A 19,483-nucleotide genomic window follows, 5' to 3' on the forward strand; every position below is an offset into this window, starting at 1 on the left:
TTTTATGATCTGTAGATGTTCCTGTACAGGAAAGAGATTAGACTGAAAGCAGCTCGAAGTTCCTCAGGTCTGCAGCTGACAAACACTGCCAGTGTTGAAACAAGTTCATTCATGACTTCTGTATCAATGATTGTTCAATAGAGAAATTCCAAGGGCAAGATAATCCTGGCTCTTAAAATCATCTTTTATTTTGAACAGAAAAACCCTTATTCAAAGATGAGTAGTGCTTTAAAGATCCTGTACCTTAATGTAAGAGCAGTTTAATTTTTTTTTTATTCTGACGGTAAAGTCTTGAAGTTTTTAAATGTTGGGTGGTGTACCTAGTGGTCAATTATCTCCTGTAACACATTTTTGATTGGCATCAGAGGGCAATTTCCCAGATTCTTTATTAGCTGAAATTGACCTCGGGTAATTTTTAAAAATATTATATGCCTGTTGGTTGGGAAACATTGAGGGTCAGATTGTTGACTTGCAACACGGTTGAATGGGCAGACTTGATGGATCATCTGTTTTATTAATTCAGATATTGGACTTATTTGTCCTCTGAATAACTTGACCAGGTATTTCATGGATTTCTACCAACTCCAGTAAATTGAGTTTTCGAAGGAAGAGCCTCCAGATCAAAGGTTAATTTGTCTTCTCCTTTCAGATAAATTACATGCATTTTCAAAAGCTTGTTTTTATGACAAATGTTGTATGAAATGCTTTGTAAAAGCTGAGCATGAGTGTCTAGGTGACACTGGCAAGGCCGCATTTATTGTCCATTCTTTAGTTACCCCGAGAGGATGATGATGGGCTGACTTCTTGAACTGCTGTAGTCTTTGTAGTGCAGGCGCTGTTGCTATGATGGGAATGGGCTCAGGGCACAGGTGGCTGAGGACATGCAGCTGCATGCTAGTTAGCGAGAAATGGTGGAGTGCCTCCCTATGCTATAATTTAATACATTCTTACCAGAAATATTAGTGATTCTGTTGGCAGTAACACCAGTGAAAGCATACCGCTTCTTTAAATCTGGATCTTTCATCCCAAGTGCAAACTTGACATCGGCATTAATATCTGCTGTAAGTGTTTAAGAAATATATGCATTAAAATTAATCATCACCATCGTGTCGCCACTAACATAATTTTGTTTACGGACCAACATTTTAGTGGCTTGCCTGCATTTTTGGTGACCAGCTATTGGGACCAAACTGTATTTTTCAGTGAGCAGCAATCGAAAACAAAATAATTATTTTAGACCATAAGTAATGACAATGTCCCCATACTTTCCTTTGAGGCTTATTTGTCCATCAGCTTCTTCTATTAGCCCTCAAAAAAGTTAATTTGGCCTCCGAATGTTTGGATCTAGCAAATGTATAAGTTTATGAGGTAGAAAACATTGCTGCCAAACATTTTTTATGGAACGTCACAGGTTGCTGTGAATTAACAAGCGGGTAGCAGCTGGATGAGAAATTTTAGGCACCGAGTCAAAAATGTAGGCACGCTGGCAACAAAAACCTGTGGCTAAATTGAGACCCGAGTGAGCTTCAGAAGAAGTAATTTCATCAGAAATCTGCTCTTCAATCTTTTTTTGCTGACTTCTGACAAGGGAAATGAATGACCTCTGCAAAAAACTTTCAACTGAAGCTATTTATTTAATGGATCAAACAGAAGAAAATGCAGGTGGAAGTGCAGTTGTGAAATTTGCAAGAAATATTATCTTATGTCACCTCCAATAATGGATAAGTAATTCACATTTTCTGTGGCTTAAACAATTGCAGAGAATCTCCACCTGCTTCCCCTCCCCCGCCCCAACCTTTATGTTGCACTGCAAGAACTCTTGACACCATTATGGGAAAAATATTGCAAGCTTAACTGCACAAGACTCCTTTTACATTAAATTTTGATTTTTTTTTTCTCTCTCTGATGCCAAAGCTTCAACTTTCGCACCTTTCTGTCACCTTGAGTTCAAACAAAGCCCATGTGCAATGATTAAAGTCAGCAAGAAAACCATCCTGGCAGCTGCTCATGCCTTCTTTACAGTGGCCGTGTTTCAAAATCAACAAAGGTACCTTCTCTATCTCCGGATGTACTGTGACCCACCTAGGATAGCTCCGGAGACTGCAGTCACCATTTCTTCATACGCTCACTTAATCATAAGATTCATCCTGGGTGAATGGGCCAGCAGCTGACCTTCATGTATTGTAAAATGTCTGCCAAAGAGATAGTAAGATTGCTAACCATGCCTTTGAAAAACATTGGGCATTTGAAAGCTAGCACATGGCCAGTTGGTTCTTTTCCAGTGGTGCTGTGAAATCTGTCGTCCTTCGGTACAGATGAGCAGGACACAAAAAAAAGTAATTACACAAGTGCTTTTTTTTTATGGCTTGTTATAATGGTACTCTTCAGGCGCATACAGCATTTCATCACCTGTATTACAGAAAACAAGGTTTGTTTTTTTTATCTTCGCACACACTTCTTTCCCTTTGGGGAATAATGGGGAAGTGTTGGAAGGATTAGCAGGCTGATTATCATCAACCTGTTTGAGCAGAGTCATGAAAGTTCCTTTCCTGACTGACGAGTCCTGGAGCAGGACTTTTTTAAAAATATTAATTTATGGGATGTGGGTATTGCTGGCTAGGCCAGCATTTCTTGTCCATCCCTAAGTGCCCTCAAGAAGGTGGTGGTGAGCTGCCTTCTTGAACTGCTGCAGTCCATGTTATATAGGTACACCCACAGTGCTATGAGGGAGAGAGTTTCAGGATTTTGACCCAGTGTCAAAGAAGGAACAGCGATATATTTCCAAGTAAGGATGGTGAGTGGCTTAGAGGGGAACTTCCAGGTGATGGCTCCCATGTGTTTGCAGCCCTTGTCCTTCTAGATGGTAGCGGTCGTGGGTTTGGAAGGGACTGTGTAAGGAGCCTTGGTGAGTTCTTGCAGTGCATCTTGTAGGCGGTACACATTGTTGCCACTGTGCGTCGGTGATGGAAGGAATGGATGTTTGTGGATGGGGTATCAATGAATGTTCTGGATGGTGTCAAGCTTCTTGAGTGTTGTTGGATCTGAGATTCTGGTACAGAGGCAGAGGCACCACCGACTGAGCCACAAAACCTGCGCATAAAAGAAGTAAGAGTATATACAAGTTTCAGAATTATTGGAAGAGGGTACCCCTGGCACCTGTATTTAATTACTGTTTTTTCGGCTCTTCAGAGTGAAGGATGTTAATGTGGGGAATGGAGCATGCTCCATTTCAGGAACCCAGTTTCAACATCAAACATTTCCAGGACAGCTACAGCACTGGCAGATGTAAAGTAAATATTATATCTTTACACCCACCACAGAAGCATACCCCAATGCACGTCATTTCCCTCACTAACTGCCTCGTGGACCCTTCATGCAAGATTATCAGTTTTGTGTTGTAGACTTGTGCTCAGTGGGAACTGAAGTGAAAACTACCCTAAGCCATCTCACTTGAGAGTCTTGTACCGATTGGACAGTATCATGCTGGTATCCAAGATCCAGAGATGAATAGCTAGTAACTAATTCGCTATACTGTCCATATCTCCAAAATTGTGTATTTTCAAACATGCTGGTGTTACAGTAATTCCATCTTTCAAGCTAAAATTATCTGAACTGTTGCTTGTCATGGGCATTTTAAAATTGGGGAGGGTGTTGGAAGATAAAAATATTTACAAATGAATTGGGTGCTTTTTTGATACCAAATATCAAACTAATAGTCTTAGTGATGTCAGCATTGGCTCTGAATTAGCACCATTGCCTCTGTGTCAGATGGTTCTGGGTTCAAGCCCCACTCTAGACATTTAATATAAATAATGTAGGATGACACATCAGTACAGTACTGACAGATTAGTGTCAGTGCATTGTCCAAGGTTTTTTTTCCCCAGATGATATCCCATTTGTCATCTTGGATAACTGTAGTAGATCCCAAGGTAAAATTCAAAGAAGTGCACCGGAATTTGCCTGATGTCATGGTCAACAATTACCCTTGGGGTTGGGGTGGGTGGGGGATGGGGTTTGAAAAGGTACTTTTTGCCTATGGAGCATTTTAAAGGAAGAAACTGTATGTTTCTAAATTCTGTACTGTATGTTTATACCCCAACAAGCAATGACATTAGATAACACTGAACCTGTATTACCTATACATGATCACAATTTGTCTGTGATATTAAGAAATGGTATTGTTAGCTCTCTTTTGAAATGCTTGTTTCAAAATTTTCTCATTTCCTTGTAACAAAGGCGATAATTAAAGTAGCATGGCACCTGCCAAGTTCCAGTAAAGCAGTTTGTTTCAATCAGTACTTTGTGATATCCAAAACCTTTTAAAGTCTTTGACCAAATAGAGACCTGAGGATTAAATATGTGTCAAATGTTGCAGGTTCAAAATGGTTGAGTGATCTGTTACTAAGATTGAATATTTTCACATTCCTGCTTGTTGGAACTATCACTGGTGTATTGCCAGAATGTCTTTGGAATAATCACTTGTTAATTAAGTTCTCTTTAAATGTGTGCCGAATATTTAGAAGGTTGGTTATGCAATCTTAGTCATCAGACAATCTTTGCCTACCTAGGAACACAATTATCAGCATCCTCAAATGAGGATTCTGCTGAAAAAGTATTTGACGCTTTCCAATAAGGCTGCTTTCAGGGAACCATCCGTTTGTGCAACTGATGTCTTATTACGCTACTTTTGTCTCTGCCTCTTAGTCAATTCGTAGTCTGATTCCTGAGCTTGGAGAAATATGATGCACAGAATAGCAGGTGTAGCAATGGACATTGAGAAGAATTTGTTGTTGCAGCTCAAGAGGGTGAGCTCCAAGGAGGACAGGAGGAGTTAAATCCTGTGCAGAATTTAGATGGCAATCGGACACTGGGTCCAAAATGTTGACAACCTTTCATCTATGAGCGGCACATTTGTAACTTGTCTATATGTGTTTCACAGCCTTTTTAGTACCATTATTATGTTAATTTTTTTTCTGTTTCTGCCCCCTCTGCCAAAATTAGAAATCCATTATTGCCAGTTTCCTCATTCCAGTTGCTGCTACAGTCTCTCTTTCCTGCCTTGCATCCTTCTTTGCTGCTGTTTGGTCAAAAATAAGTGTGCACATGTTCACTCTTTAAATATTTAATCATTGACTGATATGTATCCACTAAACACAAATGCAGTACTCAGCTATATAACTGTTAAGAACCGTTTAATCCTTTGCAGATTTGATTATTGACCTTGAATTACGATGGGGCCTGAACATATTTTCCATAGGAAAAACAAGGCAGTGGAGTGAGTATTGAGTGGTACAAAGAATTAAGAGAAAACTTGCATTACTTTCTCTTGCATTACTTTCACACAGGAAATTGTTCTGCACCATATGATGGAATGTTTCCATTTCCTGATATTTGTGGGGGGGCCAGCATTCAGATGAAAAGAGCTTTTAAACACTAACAGTAGCTGGAAGCTTAGTCTTTTTTTTAACGTTGATTAAAGCTATATGGGAATTTTTTTAGCAATTTCACTTCATGGGTTAATATTTTTTCTAACATAATGCAATCTTCCAAACTAATCAATCATCCAATCCAATCAGTCAACACTCCTTTCTACAGATTAATGTGTGTTAACAATGTACCACCATTACTATGTTCAGTGTAAAACATTGCATTGCATGTCATGCCATGAGTGAAGTGTTAATAGCAATGGTGTAACATTGCTATTAGCTTTACTTTTAATTAACTGAACAGATGTATCTGACTATACTGTAGTTGATAGCTCCCATCTACAAGACAGCCACTGTTCCCACACATACGTGAATAACAGAAGTTTAAAAAGAGTGGACCGTAAAGTTGTGTGACAGGGCCTCAGAGAATTATTCCACCTGCTGTACAATTAAAATCTTTGCCTTTAACACTTACGTCAGCTAGCATTGGAAGTTATTTTCTGAATGACGGAACTTTTCACCTGACAGAGGTAGCTAATACTACTGGAAGTAAGCTTGCACAGACTAGCATATCAGTTTCTGGTTCATTGATTCTGATTGAATTGACTTGCCTATGTTCTACAAAGTTTAGGAATGTTGGCCTACATGTTTCATAAGGGTACACTTGCAGTTAGTTTACTAAGTTAAACTATTCCTACCTTGTGCTGAGGGTTACAGAAACAGTACAAATCCAGAATCATAAGCCAACCTGGAATATAAATTCAGTGCTGTATCAAACCAAGTTTTCAAGGCTCAGTTGAACCCCTGAGCGTTTTTAAAATGTACTTTACCTCTATTTATAGAGTAGGAATTTCCACACCCCCCACTGCCATCCTTACTCCCCCAAACATTAAAATAAATCCCTAAATATGGTAAGGACCTCTGTGCATGCATGTATCCAGACATGGGCAGGACAGTTATTCCATCTGGCCAGGAGTGAAGCATCAAAACAGGGATCCGCCTGGCTGGAACATGAGCTGCAGACCAATAACAATAGTGTGACATAGCTTAAGCATACAGCTGCTTGTGCTCACTGTCAGTATAATCTTGTGCAGTGCCTCAAGTGTCCATTCTCTGCAGTAGAAGAGTGTATTTTCTTGCATAATCAAAAGGATGTTTTAGGGTGCTTTAGGATATTTTCCTCTCCCCAGACTTTTTAAGTTGTAACTATTTATCCATTAAGAAGTAAAATAAACAGTAGCAAACAGGTTCCTCAAACAAGGAGGAACATGCAGCATTGGCACAAAGGTTTTTTTGTTGAAAACTTGCAATAGTTTGCATCAGTTTTCCACAAAAATAACTTGAGGCATGGAACTACTGAGGAAGCTCATCTTCTCGTATCCAGAAAAAAAGGCTGTGCAATGTGCAAATGGCTTTCAAAGTAAATAAGTTTAGGGTGTGTGTATGTAGTGTTCATAATCCAGATGTTTCTCAAATTCTTTGCAACTTTCCAAAGTATTGGTTCAGACCACAGCCATCTGACTGAATTAATTTACTTTCTCAACTTTGAAGTGGTGACCAGATCCACTCATTTTCTGCAGGCCATTTTAATCAATTTCAAAGTTCTCTGTAGAGTTGCAACATGCGTTGAAATATGTTATGAATATTGAGGTACAAGAATATCAAAATTTGTCTAGTTTAAGGGATTGTGTGAGAACCATGCTGATTGAGCAATTAAAGAATTAGGCAACCATCCAGAGAACTTGCCTGATGGGCAGTGACAATGTAGGTTGTTCATATTTGAGGCTTTGGGATCATTTGAGATGCATTGTAAACTGAGAATTGGTTTCACAGCTGTGTGTGTGGTAACTTAAGCTCTTGTTTACATGGGCAAATTTGAAGATTAATTAACTCTGAGTGCTTAAAGACTTTTCAAACTTTGTGCAAAGCAATCTTGACAAAGCAGATTTGCTGTAAATTAGTAAAGATGAATGTTGTTAGGTATAATTAAATGCAATTATGGAATGAAAGAACATTTCTTTTCAAAATTCTTCTGAAAATTATTGCTGCGTTTTTGACTTGAGTGCAGCACTAATGCTGTAAGTTTCAGGTGAATTTTATTTCTACTCTGGATTTTCTTTGAATAGGGGAGGAGAAGAGAGAAATCGCTCGGAACGCAATAGCATAAAACAATGAACACATCTGTGCATACTGTCAGTTAAAGTTCAAACAGCGATGCCTGCTCCATTTCTATTTGAATTCAGATGAAAGAAAGAACCTACATCTAATTAGTTCTATTCACAGCCTTAAGAAACACTTCACAGCCAGTGAAATGCTTTAAAATGCAATCACTTTAAGAAACACAGCAACAAGTTTGCACACACGAAAGTCCTGCACACACAAAACGCCAGATCATTTGTTTTAGTCATGTTGTTTAAAGGGTAGAGCCCCTCACTGCCACTGTGAGTTGTACCTCTGTGAGACTGATATCTCCCAGCCCATGCTTTACGCTCTCCCGCAGCTTCCTGTCATGGATGAGTTTGACAAAGAACCCTCACCGCTTGAGCTTGAGAGGGCTATAGATCGCTTAGCAAACAGAAAGGCACCTGGTAAGGATGGAATCCCAGTCAAACTGCTCAAGCACAGCAAGTCTCATCTATTGCCACATGTTAATGACCTTCTCTGCTGGAAAGTAGGCTCCATTCCACGTGAGATATGTGATGCAAAAATCACAGCATACAAAAACAACGGTGACAGAGGAGACTGCAACAACTACAGGGACATCTCACTCTTTAGCATCATGGCAAAGGCCTTTGCTAGGTCCATACTATTACTTGCACACTGAGTGTACCAGGAAGCACAGTGTGGTTTCATGTCAGCATATCTACTGAGGATATGATCCTCTCTGTACGCCAGCTACCAGAGAAGTGTAGGGAACAGGGTATACATCTTTATACCTTACTTTTGTAGATATCACCAAGGCATTCAACACCACCAACAGAGCAGGACGCTACAAGATTTTGGGGAAAATTGACTGCTCATCAATCTCATCTTCTCCTTCCATGATAACATGCATTGCGGTCTATAGTTTGGCGCCACTTCTAACAGTTTGAGTGAGGAATGGAGTGAAACAGGGCCGTGTCCTCACCCCCACTCTGTTTGGCATCTTCTTCTCCATGTTCCTGACCTTTGCTTTCCCTGCAGATATGGAAGATGTATATCTACTTGCGTGCTAGGTCAGATGGCAAGCTCTTCAATCTATTGAGACTGAAAGCGAAGTCAAAAACACATTGTGTCCTGATCAGAGAGCTCCTCTATGCTGACTATGCGCTGGTCACCCACACGAAATCTCAGACTCATGGAGTGTCTCTCCCGTGGCTGTAACTTGTTCTCTCTGACTATAGGCGTCAGGAAATCCATGGTAATGTGACAAGGTGTTGCATCTCGCTTAAATAACAGCCCGCTGGAAGTGGTTAGCAAATTCTGCTACCTTAAGTCCACAGTGACGGACAACCTGTCCCTTGATGCATGGAGAAGAAAGCAGCTACCACCTTTTGCCGACTCAAGAAACGCGCATGGAATAACTAACTCTTAGGACCACGCTAATTGTCAACTAATATTCAGTACAAACCTACAGACTCCCACAGCTACCTCGATTACACATCCTCACACTCTGCTTCCTGTAAGGATGCCGTTCCATTTTCCTAGTTTCCCTGTCTTCTATTGCATCTGTTCTGATGATGCAACCTTCCACGCTAGTGCTTTTAATATGTCTTCCTTTTTCCTCAACCAAGGATTCCCACCCAGCATGGTTGCAGGGCCCTTCACCATGACCAATCCATTTAACACACTTCTGCTGCTACCCCTTCCCGTCCTTTCCAGAACCATGATTAGGTTCCCTTGCCCTCACCTTCCACTCCACCAGCCTCCGTATTCAACGGATCATCCTCTGCCATTTCCACCACCTCCAGTGTGATGCCACCACCAAATACATCTCCCCCTGCCCTCCCCTTCTGCATTCTGAAAGGACCATTCTCTCTGCGATACCCTAGTCCATTCTTCAGTTGCCCCTTCCCTATGGCACCTTTCCATGCAAGCGCAGGAGGTGCAACACCTGTCCTTTCACCTCCTCCCTTCTCACCATCCAAGGCCCCAAACACTCTAAGTGAAACATTGATTTACTTGTACTTCTTTCACTTTAGTACATTCGCTGCTCATGTTTCCTCTACATTGGCGAGACCAAACACAGACTGGATGATCGCTTTGCAGCACACCTACATTCAATCCGCAAGCATGACCCCGAGTATCAGGCTGGCGTGTCATTTTTAATTCTCTACCTTGCTCCCATGCTGACCTTTCTGTTCATGGCCTGCTGCAGTGTTCCAGTGAAGCTTGAGCAACGGCACCTTATCTTCTGAGCCTGCACTCTATAGCCTTCTGGACTGAACACAGAATTCTATAGACCCTAACCTCTGCCTTCATCTTGTTCTATGTGTTTTTCTCCATTTTTTTGTTTTTTTGTGTTGATCTTGTCTTGTTTCTTTCTTTATGCCTTCATGTTGCATTAAGATGGTTGATTTGTAGCCATTCATGCTTCATATGGTCACGATCTTTGTTTCTTTATTATACCCATTACCATTCTCTTTGGCTGTTGAATCATACGAAGATACAAATTAGGCGCAGGAGTAGGCCATTCGACCCCTCAAGCCTGCTCCGCCATTCAATAAGATCATGGCTGACCTGAATGTGGCCTCATCTTCACGTTCCACCGACCCCGATAACTGTTGTTAGTCAAGAATCTATCTTACCTCTGCCTTCAAAATATTTGATGACTCTGCCTCCACCTCTGTCCAGGGAAGAGAGGGCCAAAGACTCACAACCCTCCGAGAAAAAAATTCACTTCATCTCAGTCTTAAATGGTGGACCCCTTATTTTTAAGCTGTGTCTCCCATAAGGGGAAACATCCTTTCAGCACCCACCCTGTCAAGTCCCCTCCAGATCTTGCGTGTATCAATAAGATCACCTCTCATTCTTCTAAATTCCAGTGGATACAAACCCAGCCTCTCCAACCTTCCTCATAAGATAACCCCCCATCCCCAGCCCCATCCCAGGTATCAGTCTGGTGAACCTCTTCTCTGAGCTGCTTCTAAGCACTTATATTCTTCCTTAAATAAGGAGACCAAAACTGCACACAGTATTCCAGATGTGGTCTTATTAATGCCCTGTACAACTGTAGCAAAACATTCCTACTTTTATTGCAAGGTGGATGGAATATAAGCAGCAACATTCCATTTGCCTTCCTAATCACTTGTACATGCATTCTAATGTTGCGTGATTCATGTACCAGGACACCTAGATCCCTCTGTACCTCAGAGTTCTACAATCTTTCCCCATTGAAATAATATGCTGCTTTTCTATTCTTCCTGCCAAAGTGGACAAGTTCACATTTTTCCCCACATTATATTCCGCCTGCCAAATTTTTGCCTACTCACTTAACCAATATATGTCCTTTGCAGACTCCTTATGTCCTCTTCACAACTTACTTTCCTTCCTATCTTTGTGTCATCAGCAAATTTAGCAACCATACATTCGGTCCCTTCATCCAAGTTATTGACATAAATTGTAAATAGTTGAGGCCCAAGCATTGATCCTTGTGGCATTCCATCTGTCTCATCTTGCCAACCCAAAAATGACCCGTTTATCCCTACTCTGTGATTCCTGTTAGCTGACCAATCCTCTATCCATGCTCATATGTTACCCCCTACACCATGAGCTGTTATTTTGCATAATAACCTTTGATGTGGCACCTTGTCAAATGCCTTCTGGAAACCTAAGTACAACACACCCACAGGTTCCCTTCATCCACATTGCTTGTTACTTCCTCAAAGAGCTCCAACATGATTTCCCATTCACAAAATCACATTGACTGTCTGATTGCATTGTGATTTTTTTTAAGTGCCCCGCTATAACCTTCCTAATAATAGATTCCAACGATTTCCCTACAACAGATGTTAAGCTAACTGCCCAGTAGTTTCCTGCTTTCTGTCTCCTTCCTTTCTTGAATAGAGGAGTCACATTCACTATTTTCCAATCTGATGGGACCTTTCCAGAATCCAAAATTAAAATTAAAACCAATGCATCTACTATCTCAGCAGCCACTTCTTTTAAGACTCTAGAATGAAGTTCATCAGGATCTGGGGACTTGTTGGCTTTTAGTTTTAATGATTTTCTTAGTACCCTTTCCCTGGTGATTATAATTGTTTTAAGTTCCTCCCTCCCTTTCACCGCCTGATTCACAATTATTTTTGGGATGTTATTTGTATCCTCTACAGCGAAGGCAAATGCAAAATATCTGTTCAATTCATTGGCTATTTCCTTATTTTCCATTATTAATTCCCCAGACACACTCTAGAGGTCCAACTCTCACTTATTTAGCTCTGAAGAAGAGTCATACGGACTCAAAACGTTAGCTCTGTTTCTCTCTCTCCACAGATGCTGCCAGACCTGCTGAGCTTTTCAAGCATTTTTTTTTTTGTTTCTAGCTGACTTTATATACTCTTTCTTTTTAAATACCTGTAGAAACTTTTACTATCTGTTTTTATATTTCTAGTTAGCATTCTCTGGTACTCCCTTCTTGTTTCTCCCTCCTTATTAATCTTTTAGTCATTCTTTACTGCTCTTTATGTTCTGTCCATCTTCTGACCTGCCACTCATCTTTGCATAATTATATGCTTTTTCTTTCAATTTGCTACTATTTATAACTTCATTAGTTAGCGACGGATGGTGCGCCCTTCTCTTCGAGTCTTTCTTTCTCATGGAAATCTATCTTTTCTGAGTTTTCTAAAATATCTCCTTGTCCACTGCTGCATCTCTGCTGACCTATCCCATAATCTAATTCCCCAGTTCACTTTTGCCAGCTCTGTCTTCATGCCCTCAAAATTGCCCTTATTTAAGTTTAAACCACTAGTCTTGGATCAAGTTCCCTCTCCCTCAAGCCGAATGTGAAATTCAATCCTTTTATGATCACTGCTACCTAGGGATGCCTTCACTAGGAGGTCATTAATTAATCCTGTCTCATTGTACATGGCCAAATCTAGCATGCCTGCTCTCTGGTTGGTGCTAGAATGTGCTGCTCTAAGAAACTGTCCCAAAAACCTCAATGAACTCATATTCCATGCTACCTTTTCCAATCTGATTAGTCCAATATATATGTAGATTAAAATCACCCATGATTATTGCTGTACCTTTTTCACAAGCCCCCATTATTTCTTTCTGTATACCCTGTCCTACAGTGTGGTTACTGTCACCCAAATTGATTATACATCTTAATCTCCTGAACTAAAGTACCAATGTCATCCTTAATTAACTGAGCTACCCCTCCATCTTTTCCAAGCTTCCTGTCCTTCCTAAATGTCATGTACCCTTGAATATTCAGGTCCCAGTCTTTTTCATCCTGCAGCCATGTCTCTGTAATGGCTTCAGGTCATACATATTTACTTCTATTTGAGTTTTCTTACAAATGCTATGTGCCTTCAGGTACAGAGCCTTTAGTTCTGTCTTTTTATTATTTGTATTACCTGCTTTTGCACTTTTAGGTTTGTACACTCTGTCCTTTCCTGCCACACTCTGATCATCATTTCCCTTATTCCTACCTTGCTCTTTTGCCTTGTCTTCTCTATTTAATTTTTCACATCTTCTCAAACTTGATCCCTTGCCTGTAGTATTTAGCTTAAAGCCCTCTCTACCACCCTAGTTAAATGACTTGCCAGAACACTTGTCCCAGCATGGGTTCAGATGAAGATCATCCCAATGGTACAGCTCCAACTTTCTCCAGTATTGGTGCCAGTGCCCCATGAATCAAAACCCATTTCTCCCAATCTCTGAGCCATGCGTTCAACTCTGTAATCTGAATTACACCATGCCAATTTGCTTGTGGCTCAGGTAGTAATCTAGAGATTATTACTATTTGAGGTTCTGATTTTTAATTTCACCCCTAGCTGCTCATACTCCCTCAGCAGAACCTCTTCCTTTGTTCTGCCTATGTTGTTGGTACCTACATGGACCATGACCGCTGGATCATCCCCCTCCCACTGCAAGTTCCCCTCCAGCTCAAAGCAGATGTCCCAAACTCTGGCACCGGGAAGGCAACACAGCCTTCTGGTTTCCTGTTTTTGGCTGCAAAGAACTGTGTCTATTCCCCTGACTATACTGTCCCCCACTACATTCCTATTAACTCCCCCTGCTTGAATGGCTTCCTGTACCATGGTGCCATGTACAGTTTGCTCATCTACCCCGTAGCCCCCGCTTTCATCCATACAGGTTGAAAGAACCTCAAACCTGTTGGACAATTACAAGGTGTGAGTCTCCTCTAGTTCTACCTTCTGCGTCTCCATATCTGCCTTGCTCACAGTTATACCCTCCTGTCCCTGACCACTGACCATATCAGAAGACCCTATTCTAAGGGGTGTGACTGCTTCCTGGTACAAAGTGTCCAGGTAACTTTTCCCCCTCCCTGATGCACCACAGTGTCTGCAGGTCGGCATTCAGCTCAATGACTCTGAGCCGAAGCTCTTCAAGTCACAGACACTTCAGTTGTATTTGCCTTGGATCACACTGGCGTCCAGGAGCTGTCACATTCTGCAGTCATAACACGTCACCTGTCCTACCATCTTTATTATATGCTAATTAATTTATTTTTCTTAATTAATGAATGCTGCTATTCCCAATAACCTTAACTACTGGTAGTAAACCTTACTACAACTAATAAAACCTTACAATTACTAATGAATTACACAAATTTTGAAGATGAATGAGCAAAATATTCACCAATCATTTATCTGTGTTCCTGTGATGTCACACTGATTTCCCTCCGATAGTGGCCGCTCCACTCTGGATCCACAGATTGGACTGGATTGGATAGCTCTTCTAGGTGCTCCTGACTGCCTCTAGGTACTCATTTTGTCCACCCTTCAAGGTGCAGCTGACTGCCTCCAGGCCCTCTCCTCGTCCACTCTTCTGGGTGCTGCTAACTGCCTCCCGGTCCTCTTTCCACCCGCTCCCATGAAATCTTTTGTTATTTAATCTTCCCCCCTCCTCCGCCCTACCATAGACTTCTCTTTTATTCATCCTACCCCGTTTCTCTCTTCCACCTCCCCCAACCAAAACTGGTTTAAAAACTCTTACGTTTCTACCTATCTTCCATTCTGATGAACGATCATTGACCTGAACGCTGTTCCTCTTCACAGATGATGACTGTCTTGCTGAGCATTTCCAGCATTTTGCGTTTTTACTTAGGACCAAGCGGATGGTTTATATGGCCTATTCACTCAGCACTTTGCTGTGAGGATGTGAAATGTGGACAACTTAGAACTATCAAGAAAAGAAGCTCCACAATTTCCATCTTTGCTGTCTGCAGCGCATTATGGGTATTTCCTGGTAGGACAAAATCGTGAATGTTAGTCTTTTCAAAGGCAGAACTCCCAGGTTTGTTAGCACTCATTAAACAGAGGTGGCTTCCTTTGATTGGGCACATCCTCACGATGGAAGATGGTCACATACCCAAGGACTGTCTTATGGTGAGGTAGCCGGAACCAAACAACATCCAAAGCTCCTCTTCAAGAATGCTTGCATGCACGGCATGAAAGCCCCAAACATCGATTATCACACCTTCGAATCACTACCTGACAACAGAGAAAAATGGTGACAATGTAGACCGGCATTCGTGTAAAATGGATTGTTGCTGCACGTCCGTCACCTTTCGTAGATGGAAGGATGCCGATGATGGTTGAAGGATAAATGTTGGCCAGAGCACCTGGCGAATTGCCCTGCGCCTCTTTGAAACGGTGCCTTGGAGGCTTTTGTGATAATGCCATATCAGTCAATCCTGCTGGATTACATTCTTAATATTCAAAATCAGGAGGATAACATTTATCCAGTCACTCCCGCATAATGCTCATTGCAGTAGTCCAGCCATTAAGCAGTCTGCAAGTCAGCCAATTACCATATCTAAGACAGGACAACAAAATGTTCACACTAGTTCATGCGCCGTGCATGTTCAAACACCTAGATCTCAAGATCAAATACTTTGAATGCACCCATACATAAATGTACATTGCAAGTCTTGCATTTCAGTGCAGCAAAACTGCTCTATCTAGTAAACCATAATAATCCAACATCTAATTCCACCAAATTGTACTAATCATGTCTGATTGTCCCTCTCAATCTTTGGGCATGGAAGAGTCAAATTTGTAAGTAAAATTGTCATGTTAGCTACTTTTAAGAGGGGGAATGTTGTATATATCAATGTTAACAAAGAATGTAAATATTGATTATGTAAATAGCAAGATAGACAAATAAAAATCAAACTAGGATTTAGAATTAGCTTGGCAAGCAAAAACTGATCTACTTAAATTGTTAATTCAGTCCATTCCTATTCATTCAAAATCCATTTTTGCTGAGTGGAATAAAATAAACTACCCAGCAGTTTGAAATGAGTATTTTTTTGATAAAACAGCATGAGGCATTTTTCTTTCAAACAATTTCAATTCAACTTCAGCCACTTGCAAGCCATGGATGAATGTATGTCAATTCCATGCTCGAACATTTCAGTGGTAATTTCTCTAGAACAACTTTACTTTGTAAACAGCTTGTAAAATTGGATTCCAGTGTAAGATCAAATGTGACATGATCCCTGAGAGCAGGAGAAAATGGGAGCTTTTGTGTCATTTCTCGATGACGGTGTGTGCGCTCCTTCTAATTAATTTCTCCAAAGTTACTTCAATCTTCTAAGTCTAACTTTATTCGTCTTTTTGACATTTGTTTTCCTTTGAGGCACAATTAGGATGAAGGTTTTGCAGTGAATAATGATGTAACTACCCTTGGTTTTGAATACTATGTTTTGATGTGGCAAGGTAGTTTACTGTGGTTATGTGTGTGTTCTGTACTTGTATGTTGGATAAGTAGCAAGGAATGTTGGTGTGTGACCCAGTAGTTTTTTTACACTACAGCTCAAAGTAAAAGATTTTTTGAACCTTGGGGCAACTCTTGGCTTATAATAATTCTTCATTGACCACTAAGGCCTGCTTTCAAGTTAATGAACCTGGCATTCTAGCCTTCCCATTCTTTGATCAGGGTGACAGCTGTAGAAGGTTAGAGGAAAAGTGAAGTCAGCCCTAGTTCTTAGTTGTAGCCAGGCAATGGAATGATTTTTCATCCAGCACAGCAGTTGTCGCCTTGAGATACAGGTGCAGACGATTAATAGCCACAGTCTTTGACAACAGGTAGCTGGGAGGCAAATGGCTGAACTAGTGGACTCAAGTGAAGAAAATGTTTAAAAGAATGGTCAGAATCTGAAAATCCTGCCTTAGGACAAAAGGGGAGTGCCTCTCCATATTTCTCTTTCAAGCGCTAGTTATTACCTAACCTTTTACCATCTATTGACATGTAATTATACAGTACAATTGTTTTTGTTCAGATTTTTTCTCTTCCTCTCCCTCTCCCCCACCCCCAATTCTCTCTCTTTCCCATACTCACTCCTGTTGTCAGCACTATTTTTTTTCTGCCTCATCCATTTTAGACACCTTCCCAACAATGTGCACCATTTTCCAACCAAAAAAGGTGATCTGCTCAGCTTTTTGCTTGTACTGCTCTAATCAGTTGCCTGGAGCTATACAGCAGAAACCGAGTTTAAATTTCCCTTGAGATTATTTCCCCTCTTGTTTCCTCACTGATGGTGAAAGGGTAGCAGCACATCACTGTTTAGAAGATTGTGGATGCAGATTTTTATCATGCCTGTTTGGTACTGACAGGAGTTTAAAACAATCTTTAAAGTATTTTCTGGACTACGGCACTGCATCAATAAATTACGAATACAGAGCCACGTAAGGAGATATTAGGTCAGATGACAAAAAGCTTGGTCAATAGGTAGTTTTGAAGGAAGGTCTTAAAGGAGGAAAGAAGGGTGGAGAAGTTTAGGGAGGGAATTGCAGAGCTTTGGGCTTAGGCAGCTGATGACATGGCAACCAAAGCTGGAGTGATTAAAAAAATCGGCGATACTCAAAAGGCCAGAATTAGAGGAACATAGATATTTCGCAGGATTTTGGGGCTAGAGGAGGTTACAGAGATAGGGAGGGGTGAGTCTATGGTGGGATTCAAAAATAAGGTTGAGAATTTTAAAATCGAGACGTTGCTGACAAGGGTCCAGAGCACAGGGGTGATAGGTTAATGGGACTTGGTGCGAGTTAGGATATGGTCAGCAGAGTTTTGAAGGAGCTCAAGTTTACAGAGGGTAGAAGTGGGAGTCGAGCCAGAAATGTGCTGGAAAAGTCAAGCCTAGAGGTGGAGAAGGCATGAGTGAGGGTTTCAGCAGCAAAGAAACTGAGATAGAGGTGTGAAGTTGGATGATGTTATGGGACTGGAAATAGGCAACCTTAGTGATATCGTGAATGCGATGTTGGAAGCTCATCTCGGGGTTATATGTGATACCAAGCTAATTTCTTGAGCTATTTCATACATAATATAAAAAAAACTTGAATTTATGTAATGCCTTTCATGACTCAGGTCATCTGAAAGCACTTGACAGGCAATGGAATGCTTTTCAAGTATTGTCACTGATGTAATGTACGAAACGTGGCAGCCAGCTTGAGCGTAGCGGAATCTTAAAAATAGCATTGCGATAATGATCAAACGATCTGTTTTTGTGATGTTGATTGAGGGATCAATATTGGCTAGGACGCCAAGGATAACTTCCTTGCCCCCCTCCAAAATAGTGCCATGGGATCTTTTATGTTCACAGGAGGGGGAGAATGATGCCTCAGTTTAACCTTCTATCCACTTTGACCCTCGAACAAAGCAACGCTCCCTCAGTACTTCACTGGAGGTTGGATTTGACTCAAGTCTCATGATTGGGGTTTGAACCCATGACCTTCCAACTAAGAGGCAAGAGTGCTACCACTGAACTGCAGCTGACAAATTCTTGGAGTCAGTAATAATGATGGTATTGCTAAATCCAAGTATGCTGCAATAGGGCGTTCTATATTTCTGTGAATTGCTATTTTTTCCTGGTTCTCAGAACCCTGTTTAATGGTTTGCAGCATCTTAGTAATAATAAAGGATCTGTGTTTTGCAACCTGAAATGAAAACTCATCACTTACAAGCTGGTTGTGATCGAAAATGTTTCCATTATCCTGTGCAAGCAATTGCTAGGAACAAATAGGATAGCTAGGGAGAACTTTTTCCACTGGTAGGGCAGTCTTGTACAAGGGGACATAAATTTAAAATCCAGGCTGTTTAGGTGAGAAGTTAGAAAACCTTTGATCATGCAAAGGGTAGTTGAAGTGTGGAACACACTACCACAAAAAACAGTAGATGCTGCCTTAATTTTAAATTGGAGAATTTTGCCAGACAAGAGTATAAATGGCTAAGGAGGCAAGTCAGGTGGCTGGAGTTGAGATACAGATCAGCCATGATCTCACTGAATAGTGGAAAAGGCTCGAGGGGCTGAATGACTTACACCTGTACCTATGCAAGTTAGAGGCCATGACTTTTACAAGTATAAATTTGCAATTTATGTAAAATGGTCACAGTTTCTACCAAAGTTTTCAAAAATTTTTCTGTTCTCATCAGATTCATTGCAGGAATTGCTGCCTCCTGGTGTTAAAAACCTGGGATACTTTGAAAGTTTTCATAATGCAGAACATTTTTAAGTTTGCTTCAATAATTATTATTCATGGTGGAAAGGGGCTAGGACCTCCTGGTTCACTGAAAATCAGATCACAGTTGTACTGGTAATTGGTCATTTTTTCTGTAAGCCACTTTTTTCTGTGTGTCACATATTCATTGATTTTTTTTTTTGTTAATTTATTTGTTCAGGTAAAAAGGACAATATTAGACATGGTCTTGTGATGAAGTGTCCCTAAATAACAAGGCCGGTGGACAATAATAGTCTGGCTGGTAGTTAGTGAATTCAGTTTAGACATGAGTTTGTCTGCGTATTAAAACCATGAATGGTGCTAGGAAAGCTTTCATTGTGTTGGCGTAACTTATAATTATAGAGCCGCAAAACATTAAACAGAAGATCC

At 40.8% G+C, this 19,483-nt stretch overlaps 1 protein-coding gene across 2 annotated transcripts in view; it reads left to right on the forward strand.

Moving 5' to 3' along the window:
- Positions 1-19,483, forward strand: part of dnaaf5 (dynein axonemal assembly factor 5) — a 103,483-nt gene that overhangs the window by 30,456 nt on the left and 53,544 nt on the right. The gene's annotated exons all lie outside the window — the stretch shown is intronic.

This window comes from Cetorhinus maximus, chromosome 15 (genome assembly GCF_964194155.1).
Source record: "Cetorhinus maximus chromosome 15, sCetMax3.hap1.1, whole genome shotgun sequence".
Taxonomy (NCBI): domain Eukaryota; kingdom Metazoa; phylum Chordata; class Chondrichthyes; order Lamniformes; family Cetorhinidae; genus Cetorhinus; species Cetorhinus maximus.